Source organism: Carcharodon carcharias, chromosome 10 (assembly GCF_017639515.1).
Source record: "Carcharodon carcharias isolate sCarCar2 chromosome 10, sCarCar2.pri, whole genome shotgun sequence".
NCBI lineage: Eukaryota > Metazoa > Chordata > Chondrichthyes > Lamniformes > Lamnidae > Carcharodon > Carcharodon carcharias.
This window is the reverse complement of record NC_054476.1, coordinates 96,034,064-96,051,585: the sequence shown is the minus strand read 5'-3', so window position 1 is coordinate 96,051,585 and position 17,522 is coordinate 96,034,064. Positions and strand designations below refer to the sequence as shown.

The window sequence follows — 17,522 nt, the reverse complement described above, 5'->3', positions numbered from 1 at the left end:
ATGGTTAATCAGAAGTTTTGTATGATAATGTACACCATGAGCTGGTACCCGTAGTCTTGAACATATCCGGAATTGCCCCGCCCCAGTGGTGCTCAACCTATATTCGAGCACTATACATAGCTCTGATGGGCCAGTTGATGTCTGAAGCATCTCAGTTCAACGGTGGGATGCGATCAGGTTTGGGAGGGAACCGTGTTAAGTGCAGCCTGATAAATGATGCCGTTACGATATTCAATATAGGGACATCAGTGGTTAATTCAGAACCTGGCAACTTTTGACCAGAAGGTCTGGACCTTGAGCTTTAAGCTTAAGGAGATTTTAGAGCGGGGACAGGGAATTCATAACACCCAATTAAATACAGACCAGGACATGACACGGTTAATTCAAAACCTGACTACCATGCCGGAAAGTCATGCGGGGACTATCAATAAACTGATTGGGATAGGGAAAAATATTTCAGATGAAGCAAGCAGAAATGACGTTTGCAGCACCTATGGATCTTGGGCACTAGAACAAGCCCGAGAGAATTTCAGACAGATTAATGAAGAGGTAACTAATGAACACTCATTTAATCTTTCATGACATAAGGATCATGACTTGACTGGTTGCCAGCTCAGAGGTTTAACATGTATATATAGAATGAATGTTGAATGTACAGTGAATAATAATATGCTAATTGTCTTAGTGATACCTGTTATATCTATGTCAACACCTGGCAGAACATTGCATGGAGTAGAAAATATTGGGGTGATATGGAGGGATTACTATATTAAGTACCACGATATTCTGCCATATGCAGTAGACATAGAAGGGAATATAGTTAGCACCTCTTTAGAAGGGTCTAGGATAGAGGCCACGACAGTAGTATGCACACCTAATATACCAGACAGATGAAGCTAAGTACCGAATTAAAGCAGCAACAAATTGTACAACGGTATTCAGCAACCCTGCAGATAGAGCGCAGCGTAGATACACCTGGTCGCGGCCAGAAAGGTCCATCCGTTCCAGGATAGACTTCCTGTTTCTGTCCTGTGCGTTCGCAGTCAGATCCACCGATGTCAAGCCGGGGTTCTTCTCTGACCACTGCCTCCTACTGGCTGACTGTCACTTAGAGGAAGACCAGAGGGTGGGCAGGGGGGCATGGAAGCTAACCGTGCAACTGCTGACCCCAGAGAACATTGAGGAGCTCAAGAGGGATTACAAAGGTTGGAGAACCATGAAACCCCTCTTTGAGTCCCTGACACACTGGTGGGAAGCAATCAAAGGAAGCATCAAGAGGTTTTTCATCCTCAAAGGCGCCCAGAAAGCTAGAAAGGGACAGAGGGAAATGTCCCGACTCCAGAAAACATGCAGGACATGCTGCGGCTGCAGTCAATGGGGGTCGATGTCAACGAGGAACTCCAGGAGGCGAAGAGCCAGCAAGCCTCGCTCTTTGCCTCGGAAGCCTCCAAGATCATCTTCCGTTCCAGAATCCACTCCGTGGAGCAGGATGAGATGTGCTCACGTTTCTTCTTCCAAAAGGTACACAGAGAGAGCTCTGTGATCAGCAGCCTGAAGGAAGAAGATGGCTCAGTAAAGTCATCGCAGCCCAACATTTTGAGGATCAGCAAATCCTTTTATGCCAGATCGTATGACGTGAAGCCCACAGACAGCATGGCCTCCCAGTCCTTCCTGTCTTTTATCGCGGAGGTCCTGGACGACAGTATACGGGAGAGCCTGGACAAACCGTTAACTCCTGACGAACTGACTAAGGCCCTTGAGTCCTTTGAGAAGAGTAAAACTCCCGGAAGCGACGGCTTGCCGGCGGAGTTCTATTCGGCTCTGTGGGACTGGATCGGCCCAGACCTGCTAGAAGTGTACGAGAGTATGCCTCTGGCCGGCAGCATGTCAGAATCCATGAGGAAAGGCATCATCACCCTCATCTACAAGCACAAGGGGGAAAGGGAGGAAATTAGAAATTGGCGACCCATTTCACTGTTGAATGTGGACTATAAGATTCTGTTCAAGGTCATCGCCAATCGGGTCGAGTCCGCTCTGGAATTGGTGATCCACCCTGACCACACTTGCACTGTGCCGGGCAGGAAGATCTCTGACAGCCTCCCGCTGCTCAGGAATACGATTACCCATGTGCAGGACAGGGATGTGGACACCTGCCTCATCAGCCTGGATCAGGAGAAGGCCTTTGACAGAATATCGCACACCTACATGGTGGATGTGCTCTCCAAAATGGGGGTTGGGGAGGGAATTTGCAATTGGATCCAACTGCTCTACACTATCAGTAGCGCAGTCTCAATCAATGGGTGGGAATCAGATAGCTTTCCTATTAAATCTGGAGTCAGGCAGGGCTGCCTTCTCTCCCCTGTTCTGTTTGTGTGTTGCATAGAACCCTTTGCTGAGTCCATCAGGAAGGATTTGGGCATAAGAGGAGTGACAATCCCACTCAGGTCAAAGCCTCCCTGTACATGGACGATGTCGTCGTCTTCTGCTTGGATCCGCTGTCGGTGCACAGACTGATCCACATCTGCAACCAGTTTGAACTGGCTTTGGGAGCCAAGGTAAATCGTGGGAAGAGCAAGGCCATGTTCTTTGGGAACTGGACTGAACAATCCTGTATCCCCTTCACCGTCAGGGCTGACGGCCTGAAGGTGCTGGGGATATGGTTTGGAGGTACCAGGGCATGCGTTAGAAACTGGAAGGAACGAGTGTCTAAGGTGAAAAGAAAACTGGGCTTGTGGGAGCAACACTCCCTCTCCATTGCGGGTAAGAACCTGGTCATCTGGTGTGAGGCACTCTCGCTGTTGCTGTACATGGCGCAGGTCTGGCCCATTCCAGACTCCTGCACGATGGCGATCACCCGAGCCATCTTCCGCTTTTTCTGGAGTTCGAAAATGGATCGTGTCTGCAGGGATGCGATGTACAAGCCTCTAGATAAGGCGGTAAAAACGTGCCCAACATCGTCCTCATACTGATGACCAACTTTGTGTGCAGCTGCATCAAGCTGTGCATAGACCCTCGGTACGTAAACACCAAGTGTCACTACGTGCTGAGGTTCTACCAGTCCCTGGTGTTGCAAAGGATGGTTCCGGCCACACTGCCGTGGAACGCTCCAAGTAGATGGACCGTGCTGTACCACCTGTCCCTCATGGAAAAATTTATGCAAAGAAACACCTTTGACCAGAAGTCCATCAGACAGTGGTTGGCACGTAACGTCTTAGAGGCCCTGCGGGAAAAGGAGAGGGTGGATCCTGTGGGATGGTTCCCTGAGCAGACCGTCAAAGCCATTTGGCAGAATGCCTCATCACCAGAACTTTCCAACACACACCAAGATGTAGCTTGGCTGGTGGTGAGAAAGGGCCTCCCTGTCAGATCCTTCCAACGTGCCAGGAATTTCACCCCCTCCGCACGTTGCCCTCAAGGTGGCTGTGGTGGGGACGAAACCGTTGTTCACCTCCTTGTGGATTGTGCCTTTGCAAAGAAGGTCTGGAGAGAGATGCAGTGGTTTCTGTCGAGGTTCATCCCGAGCAGTTCTGTGACACAGGGCTCTGTGCTCCATGGGCTGTTCCCAGGGACACACACCGAGACAACCATCAACTGCAGCTGGAGGATCATCAACTCGGTGAAAGACACTCTTTGGTCTGCCTGAAACTTGTTGGTCTTCCAGCGCAAAGAGTCGTCCCTGACCGAGTGCTTCAGACTGTCACGTTCCAAGGTCCAGGACTACGTGCTTAGGGACGCACTAAAGCTTGGGGCAGCCACCGCAAAGGCGCAATGGGGAAAGGTCGCTGTCCATGACCTTTCTGCCATAGGGCACCGAGGGGCAGGGAACTGTTGAGAGTCCCTTGGGCTGTACAGCTCAAAATCAACGTTTGCAGTGAATACTAATTGTATTATAATTGTATTGAAGCACCTCAGAGTGCAACATGATGTATGATGATAACTCCAATATCACTGTCTGATTGTCTGCATTGACCATACTGAAATGATTGTAATATTCATTGATTGTATTGATGCACCTCGTGATCCATGTGTAAAAGTTGAATCTGATTGTACTTTTGTGATGGTGTTTTTGAAATGTTTTGGAATGTTCTTCCAGATATTTTATGAATAAAGTATATTTTTCAAAAATAAAAGAAACAAATTGTACAATGGAAACTATATGGACTGCAAAAGAACCGACGCATGTTGCATACACGGCGATTGGAAGATATTGTATTACCATGTGGCAGCAGAAGATCCAATACGGGAACAATTGGATATGCCCCACCCATAATCATTCAGTGTGCCTAAACCCACAGGCACCAGCAAGGGTAGGGAAAGTGGAACTGGTCGAAATATACAAGAGAGGAACGACTACTATTCAGGTCAAGGAAAGCCTTAAGGATAACCTGACACAATATTTGAACCAGTTGTCCTATGAAATTCCCTTATTACCCGAGCACCTAACTACGATTCAGAGACAGGCTCAGCAGATATACAGAACTTACTATACACTGCAGCAACAGGTTAGAGCCGTAAAAGAGGATATCGAGCAAATAGGTTCCTCCACATGGTGGTGGTGGAACTGGGGCTCAAATGTACAAATACACCTGTGGATTTGGATTATCTCCCATTCCCTGGTTGTGATTCAGCTGATACTAGTTATATATTTAACATACTTGATTCATCGTACCTGAAGGTGGCAAAAGAGGTGGTGCCCGGTGGGGGGGGGGGGGTGTTTTAGCAGGTGGAGAAGAAATTTAGTAAACCAGAGGCCTGAATTGAAGGGCCAGATGATACAGATGGTCTGACGGTACACCTTTTACAACCCAAAGCTGGATGACTGGCCAGCATCAATGGGCGGTGGTGCGTAAAGGGATGGACAGTACCACTATAGTTGGCTTCCTTGTGCTAGGTTAAGGGCCAAAAAGGAGGACTGTTAGGGGGAAGAAAGTAAGAAAGAATTTATGGTAAGGGAGAATTTATTGAAAAGGAATGCATTACTTAAAATCTTCAGGCTGCCAGTGCTACCAAGCGCATTAAGAGTTAAAGGTTACCAGATGAACCTTGCACAGCCTTCGGGCCTGTAAGCAACAGAAAGGCTTTGGGAACCGGACTGGAGTCAGAGGATGGCAATAACATAGATTAAGTGTGCTCTTCAACAGATAGGGGAAGGACAGATGGTCCCAGCTTAGATAGGAGGGAAGGTCTCTGCCTGGGTGAAAATAGGGACATATAATTCATGTACCAGAGATGTCTGTTTAATGTAAACCTATATGTTGATGAGATCGGAATCTGGAAACTGTTCTTGTACGTGACCAATAAAGTGTAAATATGTTGAACACTTGTAATTTAGCAGAGTGCTATCTCAACCTGCATTGAGATGGTTCTCTCCTTGCAATTGCTCGAATAAACGATCGTGACCTACTCTTGAGACTCGTGGTCCAATTGTCAAAGTGACTACAACAGTTACACAGAATGTACAGCACAGAAAAGGCCATTCAGCCTAACCAGTCTGTGCCAGTGTTTGTGCTGTACTCAATCCTCCTCCCATATTTCCTCATCCATCAGCATAGCCCTTCTCTCATATCTTTAGCCCCCTTTCAAATGCATCCATATATTCACTTCAACCACTCCCTGTAGTTGGGAGTTCCAAATTCTCACCAGTCTCTGGCTAAAGAAGTTTTTTCTGAATTTTCTATTTGATTTCTTGGTCACCATTTTATACTGATGACCTCTGGTTTTGCTCTTCCCCACTTCCTCATCTGGGGGGCGATGGAGTCGTGGTATTGTTGCTGGACTAGTCACCCAGACACCCAGGGCAATTCTCTGGGGACCCTGGTTCGAAGCCTGCCACAGATGGCAGAATTTAATTCAATAAAAATGTGGAATTAAAAGTCTAATGAGATAATTGTTGATTGTTGTAAAAACCCATCTGGTTTACTAATGTCCTTTAGGGAAGGAAATCTTCTGACCTTACCTGGTCTAGCCTACATGCAACTCCAGACCCACGGCAATGTGGTTGACTCTTAAATGTCCTCCAAACAAGGGCAATTAGGAATGGGCAATAAATGCTGGCCAAGCCAGCGATGCCCACATCCTGTAAATTAATTTTAAAATGTGGAATCATTCTCTGTCTACTGTATCAAAACCTTTCCTAATTTTAAAGACCTCCATTAGCTCATCTTTCAGTTTACTCTTTTCATCAGACCGAGTTTGTACATCCTCTCCGGTTGGACATACCCTGACATTTCTGTTATCATCCTTAGAAATCTTTTCTGCACCCTCTCCCGAGTCTCCATGTCTTTTTTACAATATGGCAACCCAGACTTGTACACAGTAATACAGGGTTTGATCCAAGTTGAGTGTAACTTTATTTTTCAGTTCTATTCCTCTAGAAATAAATAACGGCCTTGTTAGCCGGCATCACTAATTTTACTGATTTGTGTATTTGTATTCCTAGATTCTTTTGCTCCTTGACCCTACTTAGTTCTTTTTTTTATTCATTCATGGGATGTGGGCATTGCTGCCTAGGCCAGCATTTATTGCCCATCCCTAATTGCCCTTAAGAAGGTGGTGGTGAGCTGTCTTCTTGAACTGCTGCAGTCCATGTGGTGTAGGTACACCCTCAGCATTGTTAGGGAGGGAGTTCCAGGATTTTGACCCAGTGACAGTGAAGGAGCGGTGATATATTTTCAAGTCGGGATGGTGAGCGACTTGGAAGGGAACTTCCAGGCGGTGGTGTTCCCATGTGTCTGCTGCCCTTGTCCTTCTAGGTGGTAATGGTCGTGGGTTTGGAAAATGCTGTCTATGAAGTCTTGGTGAGTTTCTGCAGTGCATCATGCAGATGGCACACACTGCTGCTACTGTGCGTCGGCAGTGGAGGGAGTGAATATGGATGTGGTGTCAATCAAGCAGACTGCTTTGTCCTGGATGCTGTCAAGCTTGTTGAGTGTTGTTGGAGCTGCACTCATCCAGGCAAGTGGAGAGTATTCCATCACACTCCTGACTTGTGTTTTGCAGATGGTAGACAGGCTTTGGGGAGTCAGGAGATGAGTTACTCACCACAGGATTCCTAGTCTCTGACCTGTCCTTGTAGCCACTGTTTTTATATGGCTACTCCAGTTCAGTTTCTGGTCAATGGTGACCCCCAGGATGTTAATGGTGGGGGATTCAGTGATGGTAATGTCATTGAATGTCAAGGGGCGGTGGTTAGATTCTCTCTTGTTGAAGATGGTCATTGTCTGACACTTGTGTGGTGTAAATGTTACTTGCCACTTGTCAGCCTAAACCTGGGTATTGTCCAGGTCTTGCTGCATTTGGACATGGAATGCTTCAGTATCTGAGAAGTCCCGAATGGTGCTGAACATTGCGCAATCATCAGCGAACACCTGCACTATTGACGTTATGGAAGGAAGGTCATTGATGAAGCAGCTGAAGATGGTTGGGCTGAGGACACTACCCTGAGGAACTCCTGCAGCAAAGTCCTGGAGCTGAGATGACTGATCTCCAACAACCATAACCATCTTCCTTTGTGCCAGGTATGACTCCAACGAGCGGAGTTTTCCCCGATTCCCATTGACTCAAGTTTTGCTAAGGCTCCTTTGATGCCACACTCTGTCCAATATTGCCTTGATGTCAAAGGTAGTCACTTTCACCTCACCTCAGGAGTTCAGCTCTTTTGTCTATGTTTGAACCAAGACTGTAATAAGGTCAGGAGCCTTGTGGCCCTGGTGGAACCCAAACTGAGTGTCAGTGAGCAGGTTATTGCTAAGCAAGTGCTGCTTCATGGCACTGCTGATGACCCCTTCCATCACTTTACTGATGATCAAGATTAGACTGATGGGGCAGAACTTGGTCGGTTTGGATTTGTCCTGCATTTTCTGTACAGGACATACCTGGGCAATTTTCCACATAGCTGGGTGGATGCTAGTGTTGTAGCTGTGCTGGAACAGCTTGGCTCGGGGTACAGCAAGTTTTTGGAGTACAAGCCTTCAGTATTATTGCTGGAATATCGTCACGGCCCATAGCCTTTGCATTATCCAGTGCCTTCAGTTGTTTCTTGATATCATTTGGAGTGAAACAAATTGGCTGAAGGCTGACATCTGTGATGCTGGAGACCTCCAGAGAAGGCTGAGGTGGATCATCCAATCAGCACTTCTGGCCAAAGATCGCAGCAAATTCTGATCTTTTATACTGATGTGCTGGGCTCTTCCATCATAGAGGACAGGGATATTTGTGGAGCCTCCTCCTCCAGTGAATTGTTTAATTGTCCATCACCATTCACAACTGGATGTGACAAGACTGCAGATCTTAGGTCTGATCTGTTGGTTGTGGAATTGCTTTGCTCTATCACTTGCTGCTTATGCTATCTGGCAAGCAAGCAGCCCTGTGTTATAGCTTCACCAGGTTGACACCTCATTTCTAAGTATGCCTGGTGCTGCTCCTGACATGCCCTCCTGCACCCTTCATTGAACAGGGTTAATTCCCTGGCTTGGTGGTAATGGGAGATTGGGGGAAATGCTGGGCCATAAGGTTACAGATTGTGGTCAAGTTCAATTCTGCTGATGGCCCACAGCACCTCATGGTTGCCCAGTCTTGAGTTGCTAGATTTGTTTGAAACCTATCCCATTTAGCACGGTGGTAGTGCCACACAGCACAATGGGGGGTATCCTCAACGTGAAGATGGGACTTCGTCTCCACAATGACTGTGCAATGGTCACTCCTACCGACACTGTCATGGGCAGATGCATCTGCGGCAGGCAGATTGGTGAGGATGAGGTCAAGTACGTTTTTCCCTCACCATCTGCCACAAACCCAGTCTAGCAGCTATGTCCTTTAGCACTCGGCCAGCTCAGTCTGTGGTGGTGATACCGAGCCACTCTTGGTGATGGACTTTGAAGTCCCCCACCCAGAGAACATTCTGCACCCTTGCCGCCCTCAGTGCTTCCTCCAAGTGGTGTTCAACATGGAGGAGCACTGATTCATCACTTAAGGGGTGGGAGTACGTGGTAATCAGCAGGAGGTTTACTTACCCGTGTTTGACTTGATGCCATGAGACTTCATGGGGGTGACAGTCGACAGTTGAGGACTCCCAGGGCAACTCCCCCTTGACTGTATACGGCTGTGCTGCCACCTCTGCTGGGTCTGTCCTGTTGGTGGTGATGTCCTAGACACTGTAAGGTATGATTCCATAAGTACAACAATGTCAGGATGTTGCTTGACTAGTCTGTGAGACAGCTCACCCTATTTTGACACTAGCCCCCATATGTTAGTGAATGGCTTAGTAGGACATTTGAGGGGGCATTTAAGAGTCAATCACATTGCTGTGGGTCTGGAGTCACATGTAAGCGAGGCCAGGAATCGACAATGGTTTCATGGTTATCCAGACATTTACTGAATTTAAATTCCACCCTTGACCGTGGTGGGGTTTTTTTGTCATATTTATCTATGCCACTCATATGCCCATTCTGTAAGCTGTAAGGGTAGGAGTGGGTGCGGGGCCCTATTCTACCTTTTGCCCTATAGGGGCAAAGTGATTTCTAGTTTGTGTGGAGTTTGAGGTTGCATCAACTTTACAGAAAGTTGGTGGCGGGGGGTGATAGGGGAACCCCAACTCGCTCTCATCCACCCTGAGCACTCACCTCCTCCGGGATCCTCGGGGAATCTCCACCGAGTCGCCAGGAACAGACACTGCTGCCGCCGCCGGCTCCCGATGTTTATTCCTCCTCCTTCCCCTTTCGCCCTGTGATCCTGCGGATCCAGCCGCCGCCACGTAGTCAGCGGAGAATGTAGAGCTCGAGCTGCAGACTGCGTGCGCGAGCACGCACGGGATCCTATAATAGCGTGCGCGGTCACGCATGGGATCCTGAGGCAGCCTAGGCACAAAGGGATTCTGACGCAACGTACGCGGGACGACATGGGATCCACAGGCTGCGAGAGCGAGCAGGCATGGGTCCTTCGAAAAGCGGGCACGAGGCCCGTGTAAACGCGGTGAGGCAGCTGAGCACGCGCAATACCAAACTACAGCCCCGCCCGCTAGGTCGCTAGTAACTGGAAACGTGCCGGTTTTGAATTTTCTGTCCGTTACTGAGTGCAGTACTGCGGGTGCTGGGGTGGGGGGAAGAAATCGAGGGAAATGGGGGAGGGGAGTTCGGGGCGAGGGGAAGTGGAGATGAGGGGAAGATGGAGGGGGAGATATGGGGGGGGGGGTGGTGGGAGATGTGGGGGTGGGGGAGATGGGGGATGGGAGGGGGAGGGGAGATGGAAGATGGGGGATAGGAGGGAGAGGGGGATGGGAGGATGGAGAGGGGGAGGGGAGGAGGGATGGGGAGATAGGGGAGAGGGTGGGGGGATAGGGAAGGGGAGATGGGGGTATAGGGGAGATGGGGGGAATAGGGGAAGGGGGGATGGGGAGATGGGGGGAAGGGGAGATGAGAGGAATAGGGAAAGGGGAGATGGGGGGATAGGGAGATGGGGAGATGGGGGGGATAGGGGGAAGGGGAGATGGGGGGTAGGGGGAAGGGGAGATGGGGGGTAGGGGGAAGGGGAGATGGGGGGTAGGGGGAAGGGGAGATGGGGGGTAGGGGGAAGGGGAGATGGGGGGGTAGGGGGAAGGGGAGATGGGGGGGTAGGGAGATGGGGAGATGGGGGGGATAGGGGGAAGGGGAGATGGGGGGATAGGGGGAAGGGGAGATGGGGGGGATAGGGGGAAGGGGAGATGGGGGGGATAGGGGGAAGGGGAGATGGGGGGGTAGGGGGAAGGGGAGATGGGGGGGTAGGGGGAAGGGGAGATGGGGGGGTAGGGGGAAGGGGAGATGGGGGGGTAGGGGGAAGGGGAGATGGGGGGGTAGGGGGAAGGGGAAATGGGGAGGTAGGGGAATGGGGAGATGGGGGGATGGGGAGATGGGGGAAGGGGAGATGGGGGGTAGGGGGAAGGGGAGATGGGGGGGTAGGGGGAAGGGGAGATGGGGGGGTAGGGAGATGGGGAGATGGGGGGGATAGGGGGAAGGGGAGATGGGGGGATAGGGGGAAGGGGGGATAGGGGGAAGGGGAGATGGGGGGTAGGGGGAAGGGGAGATGGGTAGGGGGAAGGGGAGATGGGGGGGTAGGGGAATGGGGGGATGGGGAGATGGGGGAAGGGGAGATGATGGGGAGGGGAGGATGGGGGAAGAAATGGGAGGGAGGTGGAGGGAAGAAATGGGACGGGGGTGGGGAGAGAAGAAATGGAGGTGGAGGGAGGGGGAGGGAAGAAATGGGGGAGGAGGGAGGGTAAGGGGAGAGGGAGGGGGAAGATGGGACGATAGGGGGAAGGGGAGATGGGGATATAGGGGGAAGGGGAGATGGGGGAATAGGGGAAGGAGGGATGGGGTGATAGGGGGAAGGGGAGATGAGAGGAATAGGGAAAAGGGAGATGGAGGGGGATAGGGGGAAGGGGAGATGGGGGGATAGGAGGTAGGGGAGATGGGGATAGGGGGAAGGGGAGATGGGGGATAAGGGGAAGGGGAGATGGGGGGGATAGGGAGATGGGGGGATAGGGGGAAGGGGAGATTGGGGGGATAGGGGGAAGGGGAGATGGGGGGGATAGGGGGAAGGGGAGATGATGAGTGGAGATTGGGGGGATAGGGGGAAGGGGAGATGATGAGTGGAGATTGGGGGGATAGGGGGAAGGGGAGATGATGAGTGGAGATTGGGGGGATAGGGGGAAGGGGAGATGATGAGGGGGAAAGGGGAGATGGGGGAAGGGGAGATGAGGGGGGAAGGGGTGGGGGGAGGATGAGGGAGTGACGACAAGGTGAAGGAATGGGGGAGAGGAGGATGAGGGAGTGACGGGGAGGGGAGGATGGGGGAAGAAATGGGACGGGGTTGGAGGGAAGAAATGGGACGGGGGTGGAGGGAAGAAATGGGACGGGGTGGAGGGAAGAAATGGGACGGGAGTGGAGGGAAGAAATGGGACGGGGTGGAGGGAAGAAATGGGACGGGGGTGGAGGGAAGAAATGGGACGGGGGTGGAGGGAAGAAATGGGACGGGGGTGGAGGGAAGAAATGGGACGCGGGTGGAGGGAAGAAATGGGACGCGGGTGGAGGGAAGAAATGGGACGCGGGTGGAGGGAAGAAATGGGACGGGGTGGAGGGAAGAAATGGGACGGGGGTGGAGGGAAGAAATGGGACGGGGGTGGAGGGAAGAAATGGGACGGGGGTGGAGGGAAGACATGGAGGGGGAGGGAAGAAATGGGGGTGGAGGGAGGGGGAGGGAAGAGAGGGAGAGCGGGGAAGAGAAGGGGATGGGGGAAGAGAGGTGGAGGGGGAAGAAATGGGGAAGAGAAGGGAATGGGGAAGAGAGGGGGCAAAAATGGGGAGGGAGCGGGAGGATGAGGGAAGGAGGGGGAGGAGGATGGGTGGGGGAAGGAGGGAGGGAGGGGAGGGAAGAAATGGGGGAGGAGGGGGAAGATGGGGGAGGGAGGGAAAATGGGGTGGAGGGAGGGAAGAAATGGGGGAGGGCTGAAATGGGGGGGAGCGAAGAAATGCAGAGGGGGAGCAGTGAAAGAAATGAGGGGGAGGGAAGAAATTGGGGGAGGAAAGTAAATGGGGTGGAGGGAAGAAATTGGGGTGGAGGGAGGGGTAGGGAAGAAATGGGGGGAGAGGGAGGGAAGAAATGGAGGGGGAGGATCGGGGAGGGAAGAAAAGGAGGAGGGAGGGAGGGGTAGGATGGGGATAAGGAGTGGGAGGACGCGGAGGGAGTGGAAGGAGGATGGGGAGGGAGGGCAGGGGGGACAGAGATGGTGGATGGGGGAGGAAAGAAATGGTGGGAGGGCAGGGGAGGAAAGAAATGGGGGGAGGGAGGGGGAGGAAAGAAATGGGGCGTGGGAGGGGGAGGGAAGAAATGGGGGGAGGAGAAATGGGAAGGGAGCATGGAAATAGGGTTGGGGGGGCAAACAGGGAAATGGGAGGGGGTGGAGAAATGTGGGGTATGGGCAATGGGTGGGGAGGGGAAGTACAGTGGAGTGGTGCAAGGGACGGGGAAGTGGGGCAGGGCGGGGAAGTACAGTGGCGGGGCAGGGAAGTAAGGTGGGGGCGGGGAAGTGAAGTGGTGGGTGGAGAAATTGGGGAGAGGTGAGGGGGATTCGGGATTAGGGCAATGGGGTGTAGGGAAATGGATAGGAGTAGGGGATGGGGAGGAGGGGAAGTGGAAATGGATGAGGGGGAATTGGGAGAGGGGAAATGGGATGAGTAGGAATGGGGGAAGGGGAATGGGAGGATGAAACAGAGGGGCAATGGGGGAGGGGGGTAATAGGGGAGGAGGGTTAATGAGGAGGGGATGGGGAACGGGGAGGAGGAGCAATTGAGCAGTGGGGTAATGGAGTCGAAGGGGAAGAGGGGGCTTGGGGAGGGGTGGTTGGGTGTAGGGTGGATGGAGGGTTAGGATGATTGGAGTTGCGGGAATGGGGTAGGGGAAACGGGGTGGGGGCGGGGCTGGGGCAATGGGATGGAGTGAGTGAATGGAGGGATAGGGACAAGGCTGAGAGGATGGGGAATGGGGAGGAGGGTTAATGGAGAGGGCAGAGGAGAGGGAATGGGACGAGGTGGAATAGGAGGTGGGGAAATGGGAGAGAGAAAGGGGGTGGGGAAGGACCATTCGGACCTGACAATGGATTTCTAAAACAGGTTAGTGCCAGGTGCATTCAAGTCTGTACCCTTGGACTGAGGGCATTAAGATGGAGGCCATGACAGTAAGGGTCAAACAGAGCAGGAGAAAGTAAAGACTTTACTAGAAATGAGGGCATCTAAGGTCTGCCTGGGTGATTGGGCAGATTGACAACTGCAGATATATCATGACCAGCAGGGGATAAATGCAATACAGTTGGTGTTTGAAAGTTCAATTTTAAGTGATGGGGGTTGCGGCACTTTTTTCCGAAGAACCTATGCAAAATGGAAGGAATCAGAATGAAGTAGGACAATGTAGGTAATGATATAGGATACAAAGAAGTGGTCAGCGATGGCCTTGTCAGTGATTGAGACAACGGGGAGGCCTTGCGAAATGGCATGGCTAAAGGAATATGGAAATCGTAAAGTGAGATTTTTCAAATGTGAGTAGAGATAATGAGTAGTAGCAGGTCATCCTGGCTGATTTCAGTCCTGACTTTACCACATGTTCACACACTCAGTCATATTCTGCTGTGGTAGATGGGGTGTGGAGGAATCACTGAATACCAAAAAACTGTCTAATCTTCCATCTCTAAACAGGACATTGGAGCCAATTGTAGCATTCATCCCGTTGTCCTGGCTAGGATCACCTAACTAATCCCAGATTTGGGATTGGAACTTTCCTGATCTCTGAAAACCACATCCTTACTCAGTTGAGGCATTGGGAGCTGAAAAATAATGTTTAAAACCAGCTGGAGTGGTTTCCTGTGTTGGTTCTAGGAGATTGATTGATTCTTTCTTGTGCAGATGACACAAAGATTGGCCGGGTGGTTAACAGTGAGGTTGAGTGTTTTGGGCTACAAGAAGATATAGACAGGATGGTCAAATGGGTAGATAAGTGGCAGATGCAATTTAACTCTGAAAAGTGTAAGGTGATACACTTTGGAAGAAGTAATTTGATAAGGAAGTATTCAATGAACGGCATGACACCAGGAAGTTCTGAGGAACAAAGGGACCTTGGCATGTGTGTCCATAGATCTCTGAAGGCGGAGGGGCACGTTAGTGGGGTGGTGAAAAAGGCATTTGGGACACTTGCCTTTATCAATCAAGGCATAGATTACAAAAGTAGGGAGGTCATATTGGAGTTGTATAGAACCTTGGTGAGGCCACAGCTGGAGTACTGTGTGCAGTTCTGGTCACCACATTATAGGAAGGTTATGATTGCACTGGAGGGGGTGCAGAGGAGATTCACCAGGATGTTGCCTGGGATGAAACATTTAAGTTATGAAGAGAGGTTGGATAGACTTGGGTTGTTTTCATTGGAGCAGAGAAGACTGAGGGGCGACCTGATCGAGGTGTACAAGATTATGAGGGGCATGGACAGGGTGGATAGGGAGCAGCTGTTCCCTTTATTTGAAGAGTCAGTCACGAGGGGACATAAGTTCAAGGTGAGGGGCAGGAGGTTTAGGGGGATGTGAGGAAAAACTCTTTTACCCAGAGGGTGGTGACGGTCTGGAATGCGCTGCCTGAGAGGGTGGTGGAGGCGGGTTGCCTCACATCCTTTAAAAAGTACCTGGATGAGCACTTGGCACGTCATAACATTCAAGGCTATGAGCCAAGTGCTGGTAAATGGGATTAGGTAGGTAGGTCAGGTGTTTCTCACGTGTTGGTGCAGACTCAATGGACCGAAGGGCCTCTTCTGCACTGTGAGATTCTGTAATTTGTGACTGTTTTTCAGCTCCAGATTTTATTTGAAAAGAAAGCAAACTGTTCCAACCTGGGTGCACTTGCCAAGAGTGCAGAAGGTAAGAGTCAAAGCAACCTGGTAGATGTCAAGAAAAGAGGGGTTTCTACATCATCTGTTTTTCTCACCTGGTTATTCAGTTTTTATTCAAAGTACTGTGTTCAGCAGATGCTTTTGAATTCAGACACAGATCTATTGGTCTGGGTGATATAGCAAGACTGTGTAGCAAGGATAACTTTAACAATGTCAGATATTTGATAGCATCAAGAGTCCAGAGAAAACACTTTTACGTTATGCTGGTGCCAGACGTTAGTGCAGGTTATCATGCAGCCAGCTGCAATGCAAGATAAACTGATAGATTTGCTAAGGCTGCCAGCTGAGATCATCCAAGCTGTTTTAGCCTTTGCTAAGAATCTGAGTTGATGCAGATTTTGCTGTCAGCTGCACAAACCCAGTAACTCTATGATAATATAAGAAGGGTTAAAGGCTTTGGATAGAATTCCAGATATCAGCCTTGTCTGGGAACTAGGCAGAAGAAGCAGTGGTTGATGCTTTGTCACTGTTATTTTGAGATATCTTGCACAATTTCACACAAATCTGCAGTAGCTAAGAAACACTCCATTTATTCAGTACAAAATCCCCCAAATGATTTCAAATAAATCTTGCAATAATCACTAAACTATTTAAGATTAATCATCAAAATGTTTTGGAAAACAGCATCCATCATAAGCTCAATTAATCGCCCAGTTGGAAAAGCTTTATACTTTATACTATGACTAGGAAAATACAGTCTGCACTGATTAACTCTCATTTCTTTTAGTTACAGAAACTGCAGTCAGTTAACCCTGAGGTTTACACAACACAAAAAAAATGTGTAGATCTACTTCAGCTGATCCCTAAAATCAGATAGTTATCTGTCACTTGACCATCAAAGTTATAGAGATGAGGGGCAAGATCATAAACTGATTTAAATTCAAGGATGAGAATTTTAAATTTGAGGTATTCAGGAAAACAATGTATGTCAGCAAACACAAGACTGAAGAGTGAGCAGGAACTGGTGAGTTTTGAATGAGCGGAAGTGTCTCTGGAGAGCATGGAATATTTGAGTCTGAAGTTGACTAAAGTCTTGTATGAAGGATAAGCTGATGTAGGGGCAGAACTGGATGATACAGAGATGGAGTAAGTGATGTATGTCCCAGCCAGAAGATAGGAAGTAAATATATATACTTTTACTTTTATTTCATAAATGGGCAAGGCTTTATCCTGACTAGCTATGACTCATACCAGAGGAATTTCTAACCTTCAGAAACCAGCAGGGACCTCGTTATCTTTAAAGAGGTGCTAATATCCTCTATGGCGGCTGACAATCACATTCTAAAGAAGTGCATTTCTAAGGCAGAGCTCCGACCAACAGAGACGGTATGTCTACAAAGGACTAAAGGGACGCTGCCTCCTCTATTAAACATCTCAAGATTCCAGACCTGGGAAATACATCCTTTGACCAAGACCCAGGAGAAGTGGTGGGAGATATGTCACATGACTTCCCCAGTTGCTAGAACCTTTAACATTGCTGCATGGAACTGAAACGATATAACAGGTATCAGCAGAAAGAGCTCTGTCCAGTTTAATTGCCTGGCCCTCATCTACACTGTGAACTACTGGAACATTTGAACTTCTGTATCTGTGCTTTCAAGACTAATTCATCTCTATGTGCCTTCTTGCATTGTGGAAGTCCTCCCTTCTGGAAAGTCAGATCACCCTGCAACAGTTTCAGCCTGCTAAACTCTGGAGGAATACGCCATTGGACCTTTTGATTCTGGCATCTGGACTCACATGAAACCATAGCTCTTATTTTTATCATGATCTTGACCTGTACCCTTTTCTTCCTCTTATTTTTTTGTTGAATGAATGCAATAAGAGGCAGATTTTGCGAAACCCCTTTCCTGTGATTTGTGGGCGTCTAAAATAAACCAACCTTCTTACTGTACCTTATCGGAGTTTGCTATTAATAGAGGATTGGATCACTCCAAACTGAAGGGTTGGGGAAAGCATGCCATCACTTATAATAGGGAGAAATCAGAAATCAAAAAAACCTCTCTGTATACGGACAGGTAGTGAGGGGAGAGATCAGGGCTGTTTAAATTAATCCCCCTCTGGTC

The 17,522-nt window shown here is 49.7% G+C and overlaps 1 protein-coding gene across 2 annotated transcripts in view; it reads right to left on the bottom strand.

Annotated features, from left to right (window-relative positions):
- Positions 1 to 9,777, bottom strand: part of slc39a13 (solute carrier family 39 member 13) — a 73,175-nt gene extending 63,398 nt beyond the window's left edge. Inside the window, exons 1-2 of one of the 2 annotated variants that reach the window (XM_041197644.1) lie at positions 9,621 to 9,777; positions 9,012 to 9,152 (exon numbers count right to left, since the gene is read on the bottom strand). The gene's annotated coding sequence lies outside the window, so the exon portion shown is untranslated. The remainder of the gene's footprint in view (positions 1 to 9,011; positions 9,153 to 9,620) is intronic. The other variant, XM_041197645.1, reaches the window with a different exon arrangement.
- Positions 9,778 to 17,522: the final 7,745 nt, after the last annotated feature.